We start from the raw sequence: 11,341 nt of genomic DNA, 5'->3' as shown, positions 1-11,341 counted from the left end.
CACTGTTCCTGGGCCAGAGTAGGGTTTTTAAAAAGTAGTTTTGGGAAGTGGAAATAGTGGGAAAGATGAAGATTCAGTATCCCTGTGACAAGACTCTATTTCTTCACTCTTTCAATCTTTGGAGTAGAAAATCTGTTAAGGTTTAGAGTGGGACCTGCAAGTGTGGCAGAAATGCTGCCTGCCAGAGTCCTTGTTGCCCCCTCCTCTCTCACACTGTTGGGCCACATTTCCCAGCCTCCCTTGCAGTTAGCTGTGGTCACGTGACACTTCTACCCTGGGGAGTGCAGCTGCAGCCATGCCTGCCATTTTACTTTTTCCCTTCTGGCTGTCTGGAGTGAAGATGGCCACAGGGCAGAGTTCATCAGCTTGGGTCCCTGAATGACTGCAGAGGTGGCTGCCCATGCTATGGTCACCATCCAAGGCAGTACCATTACATGAGCAAGAAATAAGCCTCTGCTGTGTTTGGGCCATTCATTATATGTTTTTTGGATTATTTGCTGTAGCGGTTAGACTATTCTCACAAATGAAATGCTGGGAGAAATCAGAAGTTTTCCCTCTAGCAAATATACCCAGCTTGAAGAGGCAGAATGTACAGTGCTTCTTTTACACCCATGCTGGAAGGAGTGAGGAAAGCATCACTGTGGGTGTCCAATTAGCATGAAGCCTATTCCCTGCACACGTATTATATGAAATGAGACCTGCACACCCATTGGCTTCTTTCCACCTTAGCCTTTTCTCTCAGCTGTTAATTTAATACCGCCCCTCCCAGCCCTCCCCCCCACCCACCCTGTCCCTGCCGCCTTGCTCTTGCTTCTCCTCCCCGGGGATGATTTCCTGGGAGCCCTGGAGCATTAGGGCAGGAGGTTGGGAGAATGCCCAGTCTAGATAATTAGTCCTAGGTAGGGCTGACTGGAGGCACAGGGGGTGGGGTGGGTGGCCAGCTGCTGTTGGGATGATTTCAGGGATCGGACCTTCCTCCTGGTGGCAGTGTCCTTTCTTTAACTGCCTTGGTTAAAATGCAAATGTTGCTCCGGAGGGCTACACATTGTCATCATTAACAGAACTGCCTTCATCAGATTAATTAATTATAGTCTTGTATGGCAGACTTTTTTCCCCCGGTAATAGCACCCAGACACATGAATTAGACCAGCAAAGAGAGGAGAGATAAAGTTGAAAGCCAGATGAAAGCCAAGTAAAACTGGCCTCGGGAGGAAGGTGGAGCTGGCGGAGTGGGAATGCTGAGGAAAGACCTTGTCTGTTCAGGTACTGGCCGCCTACAAAGAGGAGTTAGGACAGCCTGTGGAGGAAGGTGGTAGGGAGAGCAGGGACCTAAGTCCGGCTGAAAGCCCTCCCTGGACTTGCAAAAGAGGTGAAAGAGATTCTTTACCTATGGCTTGCAGATTCTGAAGCTGACGAAATTCCATGTCTATTGTTGTTAATTGTGCATCTGTTTGCAAATTTGTAAACATGGTGATATTTATCTCTGCTAATTATATAATGCTTTGTGTAGTCTTTTTTTCTTGTTGCATAATTAAAATGAAAAAAATTGAAAATAAAGGAAAAGATTGATCCATAGCCCAAAACATGTAATAATCTTATTTCTGAAAGTACAGCTGTATTGATTTTCCCCTGTCTCTATGGAATTCTTTGCTTTGAACCTTGTAGATCTAATTTTTAATTGCTTGAAAACCCTTAAGAATTACATTATCAACAATCTTTGGAATCAGATGAAAGGAAGTTTAATTTTGTGTATGCCACTTGACGATTTAAGAAATGGTATGTTTTGTTGTGGAATATATTGAGTTTTATAATTTAGCTTTTTCTAGGCAGGCATATTTTTAAAAACTCTAATTTCTGGAAAATGGAGTGTACTTTATATTGGTCAAATATGTCAGTCTTTCAAACAACTATGTGCTTTTTTGTATATGCAGCTTTTCTTAACATTTTCATTATGTTTAGATGCCTTGAATCTTGAATTAAAGTTTGGAAAGAAAACATCTGGACTTGAAAAGATAGGCCTGCTGCTGCTTCAATCATATTTATTTTGTGTTGATTTACACGCTGATGCCATTAGGGTTTGGGACGGAGCCATTTCCACTCCCCCTCCTCATTTTTAGTGGCTGGTGTTTTGGGGACAAGTAATTAAAACTTGTACCATTGCCGGGCGCGGTGGCTCAAGCCTGTAATCCCAGCACTTTGGGAGGCCGAGACGGGCGGATCACGAGGTCAGGAGATCGAGACCATCCTGGCTAACACGGTGAAACCCCGTCTCTACTAAAAAATACAAAAACCTAGCCGGGCGAGGTGGCGGGCGCCTGTAGTCCCAGCTACTCGGGAGGCTGAGGCAGGAGAATGGCGTGAACCCGGGAGGCAGAGCTTGCAGTGAGCTGAGATCCGGCCACTGCACTCCAGCCTGGGCGACAGAGTGAGTCTCCATCTCAAAAACAAAAACAAAAAGAAAAACAAAAAACTTGTACCACTATGCATGGTTTTGAAATCTCAACACAAAGGTAAAGTTCACATTCTTGGCTGGTTCCTGAGGATGTGCCTCCTTGTACCCTGAGGCAGGAACTTGCTTTGCTTTTACCGAGAGTTTAATTCTTTTTTGTTTTTGAGATGGAGTTTGGCTCTGTTGCTCAGGCTGGAGTGCTGTGGCATGATCTTGGCTCACTGCAACCTTTGCCTCCTGGCTTCAAGCAATTTTCGTGTCTTAACCTCCTTAGTAGCTGGGATTACAGGTGCGCCACAGGGCCCGGCTAATTTTTGTATTTTTAGTGGAGATGGGGTTTCGCCATGTTGGCCAGGCTGGTCTCGAACTCCTAACCTCAGGTGATCTGCCTGCCTCAGCCTCCCAAAGTGCTGGGATTACAGGTGTAAGCCACAATGCCTGGCCTGAGAGTTTAATTTTTAATTTTTAAATTACCCATGTTGTAATTGCTTCGCTGAAAAAAATGTTCAATTCATATGAAAACTATTTCCCCTTCTTTCTGTTTTTACAGTGGCTTCCACTGGTTCTTTTCCTTTGCCATCTACTAGAAGGTTAGATTTCTTGAAGGTCCTTTTATCTGTCCTCGCTCTCTCATCTAGGTGGTCTCGTGCTTCCTTGAAATAACGTGCCTATAGACAATGCTCATATCTGTATGTGCAGCCTCAACTTCTCTTCTTTTTTTTTTTTATTTTCAATGACCGTTTTACCAAATCAACTTTTCGTCTGAACTCTGAAATGGCCCTTGTGTGTTGCTGAGGCCCTTTAAACTCAGCACGATCCAAATGGGAATCATTCATCTTCCTTTACCTTCTCTAATCCTGGATTTCTAATCTTGATCATCAGTTTATCCCCAAATCTAGAAGTCATCCCTGATGCCTTCCTCCCCTTAACCTCCCACAGCCAATTGATCACCAATCCTTTGGAGCCTAAATATGGGGTGTGTGTTGCTTTCTTCTCATGCCCAGCATCACTGCCTCCGGTGGTTTGCTCCAGTGACTGCCCAGGCAATCACAGGAGTTTGTAACTTGCATACTGCTGCTCACCTCTTCACATGGCAGACTCTTGAGACCTCCAGTAGTGGGTGTGCCGAAACAGTGGTCTACTTCTCATGCTCTTGCTGGAAAAGCCTCAGTAATTCCTCATGGGCCACCTTAGCTGGGTATAGAAGGCTTATTTATTTTATGTATTATTATTATTTTGTTTTTGAGATGGAGTCATGCTCTGTCACCCAGGCTGGAGTGCAGTGGTGTGATCTTGGCTCACTGCAATCTCCGCTTCCCGGGTTCAAGTGATTCTCTTGCCTCAGCCTCCCAAATAGCTGGGATTATAGGTGCCTGCCACCACCACGCCTGGCAAATTTTTGTATTTTTAGTAGAGGTGGGGTTTCACCATGCTGGCCAGGCTGGTCTTGAACTCCAGACCTCAAGTGATCCACCCGCCTCAGCCTCCCAAAGTGCTGAGATTACAGGCGTGAGCCACTGCGCCTGGCCACTTTATTTTTGTTTTATAGAGATGGGGTTCTCATCTCTGTCACCCACTGTAGTGGGTGGTATGCAGTGGTGTAATGATAAATCACTGTAACCTCAAGCTCCTGAGCTCAAATGATTCTGCCCCCAACCCCTGCCTCAGCCTCCCAAATAGCTGGGACTACAGGCGTGCGATACCATGCTCAGCTAATTAGTTTTATTTTTTGTAGATACAGAGTCTCACTGTGTTGCCCAGGCTGGTCTTGAACTCTGGCTTCAAACAATCCTCCCATCTTAGAAGGCTTTTTCTGTTTTATCTCCTGCCTATTTTCCACCCTCATTTGCCGGTAACTCTTCGTGTAACACTGTATTAGTCTGTTCTAACGCTGTCAGACATACCCAAGACTGGGTAATTTATAAAGGAAAGAGGTTTAATGGACTCACAGTTCCACATGGCTGGGGAGGCCTCACAATCATGGCAGAAGAACAAAGAAGAGCAGAAGGATGTCTTACATGGAGGCAGGCAAGAGAGAATGAGAGCCATGTGAAAAGGAAAACTTATAAAACCATCAGATCTCATGAGACTTATTCACTACCATGAGAACAGTATGGGGGAAACTGTCTCCATGATTCAATTATCTCCCACCAGGTCCCTCGCATAACATATGGGAATTATGGGAGCTATAATTGAAGATGAGATTTGAGTGGGGATATGGCCAAACCATACCCAACACTTTAGCTGAGTATGAAAAGTTCTACATGCTTTAGCATCTTCCTTTTCCCTAGCCTTGTCTTCTGCTGTTACCCACCTTGATCCTCCAGTCCTGCATTGTATAATATGGTGGCCACTTGTCATATGTGACTGTTGAACAGTTGAAATGTAGCTGGTTCAAATTGAGATACACCGTAAATTAAAATATTATACACTGGATTTTAGACTTAGTCTGAAACACAAAAGATGTAAAATATTTTAATAATTTCTTTATTATGTTGGAATTATAATGTTTTGACTACATTGGGTCAAGTAACTAAAATATATTATTAAAAATAACCTGGCCAGGCACGGTGGCTCGTGCGTGTAATCCTAGCATTTTGGGAGGCCAAGGTGGGCTGATCGCTTGAGCGCAGGAATTCGAGACCAGGCTGGGCAACATGGTGAAACCCTGTCTCTACAAAAAAATACAAAAATTAGCCAGGCGTGGTGACTGGCACCTGTAGTCCAAGCTGCTTGAGAGGCTGAGGTGGGAGGATCACCTGAGCCCAGGAGGTTGAGGCTGTGGTGAGCTGTGATTGTGCCACTGCACTCCATTCTGGGCGACAGAGCGAGACTCCGTCTCAAAAAAAAATAAAAATAAAAATTAAAAATAAAAATAAAATTAATTTGACATGTTCCTTTTTACTCTTTGAAATGTGGCTCCTAACCAATTTGAAGGTAGATGTGTGGTGCTCTTATTTCTGTTGGACAGCTCTGCTTTAGCCTTTTTTTTTTTTTTTAAAGAGAGATGGGGTGTTAAGCTGTGTTGCCCAGGCTGGACTTGAGCTACTGGGCTCAAGTGATCTTCCCACCTCAGCCTCCTGATGTGGCTGGCACTACAGTCGTGCCTCACCATGCCCAGCTTGCTTCAGACTCTTGTTAGGCAGAGTGTGGTTTTTAGGTTAGCACATCAGCATCACCTGGGAGCTTGTTAGAACTGCAGACTCTCAGACCCTGTCCCATACCTGCTGAATCAGAACCCATGTTTTAACAACGTGATTCAGTCACATGGTAAAAAGTTTGCTGAGTGCTGCTTTAGAGAATGATTTGCTGGTCTCCCAGCATCCTCTGTTATTTGAGGCCTTGCAGAGTTTGTGAGACATTCACAGTTTTGTGGAAGGCTTTGCTCAGATTACATCACCAAGGCGAAGTGGCCCTAACTCTCCGTCCCCAGTCATGTGGAATGCCCTCAGTGGCCCTCTATAATCATTGGTTTTGCAGCATCCTTAAGCCTACTTGACCTGGGAGATCCCTGACAGTGGGGACTGGCTCTGTTTCATTGCTGGTATCACAGGCATATTGCCTGGCATGTAATAGGTCCTTAAATATTAAAGTCCTTTAAACACAGCTTACACGTAGCCTTGAGATGGGATGAATGACTGCACATTGTTACACTATTCTGAGCACCGTTAGGTCCTTTGTCCCCTTCCTTTTTATGAGGACCATCTAAGACAAGGTAACTTGGGCTGAGAGTGATCTGCCTGGGTCATGCAGGTTGTACATGGAGTCAGGATCTGAAGTCTCCATCTGGTTGACATCACAGCTGCAGATTTCTTTTTCTTTTTCTTTTTTTATGAGACAGCATCTTGCTATGTCACCCAGGCTGGAGTGCAGTGGCGTGATCACAGTTCCCTGCAGCCTTGACCTCGTGGGCTCAAGCAGTCCTCCCGCCTCAACCCCTGAGTAGCTGGAACCACAGGCACACACCACCTCAACTCCTGGCTTGGTTATTTTTTTAGTTTGTTTGTTTTCTTTTTTTTTTGTAGAGATGGGGTCTTACTATGTTGCCCAGGTTGGTCTTGAACTCCTGGGCTCAAGTGGTCCTCCTGCATCAGCCTCCCAAAGTGCTGGGATTACAGTTGGGAGCCACCATCCCGGTAGCATCCCAGCTCTTTCTCCCTCTTTACCTCCTTGCTAAACAAGACACTTAAGCCTGTCTTACTGTGTAAGCCACATAACCATACAAAGATTTCTTAAAGATAATTTTTAAAAAATGTATAGGCTCAAAAGATTTTAGATTTTTTTTTCTAAAACAGAAATGCACACAGCAGCCTTGCTTTGCGGTAACCCTTGGTTCCGTGGGGATGGGACTGGCTCAGGTACCAGAGGCTGGTTGGAGAGGCAGCCTCCATGCTGTCTCTTTGGTGCTTGCCCCCAGGACTCCAGAGAAGGGTGCCCGGTGCTTTTCCCACCCAACGGTGCTCCGTGCCTCCCATCAAGAAGGAAGCAGAACTGACTGCCGCCCACTACCAGATTCAGGAGCCTCTCCTGCCTTCCTGGGAAGGTGGTTTTGATGAGGTACTGATGAGCTTGGGCCTGGTTTTTACAAAATGAGCATAGCCATCAGTTGTTCCATTGCACACAGCCAACTCTTCGGAGGGGCCGCCTTCACAGACCACCTCCGGACACAGAAGCCCGGGTTTTAGGCTTTTCTCCTATGCATGCAGTATACTCCGTGGGCATACAAGGGAAAAGCAGTGCCGGTGAGAATCTGCCAGCGCTGTTTGGACAGCACGGGTTCTCGACAGGTGTTGTTTTATGTGCGTGTGGTGGATATAAGAACCGCCAACCAATCTCGGTAACAAATCTAGCCGTTTAAACATCCACAGACATTTTAACGGTCCTAACCTATGGTCACCCATGGTGTCTGGCCTTGACAAGATGGGCTGGGTGGGTTGAATGAAGAAGGCCCACTGAGTTAACTAGATCGTGCCCGGGTTGGGATCTGATGTCTCTTTCTGTTAGCTCCCCGTCTTCCTTTGACGACTCCCCAGTGGACGAGGTCTTTGGGGAGGTGGAGGCTGAAGGAGCATGTGTTTATGGTCCAGCAGGAGGTGGTGTGTCACTTAACACTCCTTCCCAGGACTCTGAGTCTCGAGCGGGGCAAGGGCTGGGTGCAGTCAGCCCGGTGGCCTGCTGTGGGTGATGGGCTGGGGCTCAGAGAAAACAGCTTGGATGCAACAGTCTGCAAGAGCAGCCTCCCCAGGCTCCTTGTCTCTGGCTCATTTCTGACCCTTTACCTAAGACTTCCAACAATCCTTATGTTCCTGGTAGCATCTTAGTAAATCACCCTTTCGCTTACATATAGGAATTCATTTCCATTGCTTGCAACCAAGAAAACCATGGCCTGAAACAGCTTAGTAGGAAGCCTGCAGACCTGAGATCAGTGGGGCCTTACCACTTTGTCGTTTGTGGCCCTCTGCAAACGTGCCGTCCGACGCACCGCAAGGAAGAGTCTCTGCTTCAGAAGGTCTGAGGAGCGGCGTCCTGAGACTGGCTGTGGTGAGCTGGTGGGTGCAGCTGTCTCCTGCACACTGACCTTCTTCCCTGGGTGGCTGTCCCCAGACCTCTGAAAATTGGGAGGAACCAGGGTTTCCTTTTAGTTTACCCTCACCGGCACTGTCCAATCTGGAGCCCTGGAGGGTGGAACATTGTAGGAATGACTCCTGGGCTCTGTAGAGCACCTACTGTATGCCAGCAGCTGTGCATTATGCTGTGACTTCCTGGGCTCTGGGAACTGCTGTTATCCCGTATCATCAAGTCACATCGCATCGGAGTGGTGCAGTCAGAATCCACATAGCGGCCAGGCACAGTGGCTCATGCCTGTAATCCCAGCACTTTGGGAGGCTGAGGTGGGTGGATTATTTGAGGTCAGGAGTTCAAAAAATAAAAAATAAAAAAATAAAGAAATCCAAGTAGCATCTGCCAAATCTCCACCGTTCTCCAGGCACTGTTCAACTTTATGTGAACTTCACAGTGGTTCTGTGGGGTAGGTTTATACAGTTGGTATTGGTGCTATGATCTGAATGTTTCTGTCCCCCCAAAATTCCGATGCTGAAAACCCACAAGGTGATGGTATTAGGAGGTGGGGACCGGGTGTGGTGGCTCACGCCTGTAATCCCAGCACTTTGTGGGGCTGAGGTGGGCAGATCACTTGAGGTCAGGAGTTTGAGACCAGCCTGGCCAACATGGTGAAACCCTGTCTCTACTAAAGATTCAAAAATTAGCCGGGCTTGGTGGCAGGCACCTGTAATCCCAGCTGCTTAGGAGGCTGAGGCAGGAGAATCACTTGAACCTGGGAGGCGGAGATTGCAGTGAGCTGAGATTGCGCCGTTGCACTCTAGCCTGGGTGACAGAGTGAGACTGTGTCTCAAAAAAAAAAAGAGGTGGGGTCTTTTGGGAGGTGATTAGGAATGGGATCCGTGCCCTTATAAAAGAGACCCAGGTAGTTCCTTGTCCCTTCTGTCCTGTGAGGACACAGTGCGAAGGCGCCTCCTGCAAACCAGGAAGTGGGTCCACAGCAGACACTGAGTCTGCGATGTCTTGACCTTGGACACCCAGCCTCCAGAGCTATGAACAGTACATTTCGGCTGTTTATGAGCCTCCCAGTCTGTGGTGTTTTTCTACAGCGTCTTGAACTAGACAGTTAGTGAGGAGCGTTAGGCTTAGAGAGGTTGAGAAACCTGCCCGTGGTTATGGCAGGGCCCGTCTCTTCAGTCACACCACAGGCACATTGCTGGGGCCCATGAATGCGTTCTAGTTTTCAGAAGAATAGGAACTTCTAGATCCCCAAAAATGTTTAGAGATAAATTATTTCAATATTTATTTACTGTATAATATTAATTTATATAAAATAATCAAATATATAACATCAAGTTAAATAGATTAATTGAAATACATTAATGCTCTAGATGAAGTATATAACTTTAATTTGATATATCACATTAATGTAGTCATCCTTATGCCAGCACAGTCATCACATACAACTTTAATCCTTTTTGGTTTTTTTTTTTTTTTTTTTGAGACAGAGTCTCACTCCGTCGCCCAGGCTAGAGTACAGTGGCTCGATCTCTGCTCACTGCAAGCTGCGCCTCCCGGGTTCACGCCATTCTCCTGCCTCAGCCTCCCGAGTAGCTGGGATTACAAGCCTGCACCACCACACCTGACTAATTTTTGTATTTTTAGTAGAGAGGCTTTCACCATGTTAGCCAGGCTATTCTCCAACTCCTGGGCGCAAGGCATCCTCCTGTGTTGGCCTCCCAAAGTGCTGGCATTACAGGCGTGAGCCACCACGCCTGGCCCAACTTTAATCCTTTTTTATGGAGATGGGGTCTAGGGAAGGCCTGCGGAGACCTGGGTCACAGCTGGCAAGTGAAGGGACTGGGTTCCCAGCCATTCTGTCTGGATTCAGGAGCCTCATGAAGGTCCCTGCCTCGAGTATGTCTGAGCCTGGATGATCCCCGAGCAGGGTCACAGCCAGCCCCGTCGCCATGCCTAGCACATGACAGACACTCAATAGATGTTTGGTAGGTGCAAGAAAGCCAGCCTGTGAAAGGGTGCTCATCCTTCCTGCATTCAAGCATCAAGCCTGGTATCAGAGCTGGGGTCATTCTGCTGCTTCGCTTCAGGCGTGTGAGTTTGGGGTCACGTGTCAGAGTGTCTCCAGGACCAAGCAGGTTGTACAGGGGGCTGTTTCCATGAGCCTGGGCTAAGGGGACCTGTCGCGAGGCCGGCAGCCCTGGTAGACAGGAACAGGCCTCAGGTGTTTCTAAGGATCTGGACCTTGGCGTATGGTAAAGACATCACAAAATCAGGCTTCCAGAGGCCTCATAGCAACAGGTGTGTCACATAGCATGTGCTGTGCCGTGGAAATAAAACCCGAGTTCAGGACTGCATGCTGCCTGCTGGTCTAGACTGTAAAAAACTGTCCGTGCCCCAACAAAAAAGTAAAGCAGAGAAATTAGACTCCTGAGATGAAAGCAATTTGCCTTTCTCTCCTGTCTTCTACGTTGCTTGTAGCAAGGTGATGCTCTTCTGTGAAAAGGCATTTCTCACTGTCTAAAGGGAGCCCTTCTGTGATCCCCCCCTGAGAGCAGCCCTTCTGAGTGTCCTTTCCCACCCCCTTTGGGCTGCCAGGCTCCTGCTGCTAACTTGACTCTTCTGAAGTCTCTTTTTATGGTTCAATGTCATGGGGAGGTCAGAGAGGGGCGTGGTTCAGCAGGAAAAGAGGAAGAGAGCCTGACTCGTGACCGTCCTGGGTGCCAGGCACACCTGAGCACATGCAGCCCGGAGCTGTTAGCCTGGACAAGCCCAGGCCTGGCACCGCAGGGAGAACTGGTCTGTGGATTCAGTCTCCACAGCCTGATTTCCTCTCTGACTTTGCCCTGCTTGGAGCATTCCGATCTCCCGTGTTTGAGGGTTTCTTTTTTTTTTTTTTTGAGACGGAGTCTCGCTCTGTCGCCCAGGCTGGAGTGCAGTGGTGCGACCTCGGCTCACTACAAGCTCAGCCTCCCGGGTTCACGCCATTCTCCTGCCTCAGCCTCCCGAGTAGCTGGGACTACAGGCGCCCGCCATCTCGCCCGGCTAGTTTTTTGTATTTTTAGTAGAGACGGGGTTTCACCGTGTAGACCAGGATGGTCTCGATCTCCTGACCTCGTGATCCACCCGTCTCGGCCTCCCAAAGTGCTGGGATTACAGGCTTGAGCCACCGCGGCCGGCCGAGGGTTTCATCCAGTAAGTGCAGTAGTGCTGCACCCTCTCAGACTAAAGGTGTGCTGTGCAGCCTGGGAGTTCCTTTACTTGGGGGTGGTAGGAGAGGCTGGAGGAAGCCTGCCTGCACTTCTTTTTTCTTGA

The 11,341-nt window shown here is 47.7% G+C and overlaps 1 long non-coding RNA gene across 1 annotated transcript in view; it reads left to right on the top strand.

The window, feature by feature from the left end:
* Positions 1-6,844: 6,844 nt before the first annotated feature.
* The window catches only part of LOC111531481, a 13,308-nt gene continuing 8,811 nt past the window's right edge, over positions 6,845-11,341 (top strand). The window contains exons 1-2 of the long non-coding RNA XR_002728300.1: positions 6,845-8,358; positions 8,648-8,689. This is a non-coding gene — a long non-coding RNA (uncharacterized LOC111531481). The remainder of the gene's footprint in view (positions 8,359-8,647; positions 8,690-11,341) is intronic.

Source organism: Piliocolobus tephrosceles, chromosome Y (assembly GCF_002776525.5).
Source record: "Piliocolobus tephrosceles isolate RC106 chromosome Y, ASM277652v3, whole genome shotgun sequence".
Taxonomy (NCBI): Eukaryota; Metazoa; Chordata; class Mammalia; order Primates; family Cercopithecidae; genus Piliocolobus; species Piliocolobus tephrosceles.
Note: the sequence above shows the minus strand (reverse complement) of the source record. Positions and strands in the feature narration are given on the sequence as shown.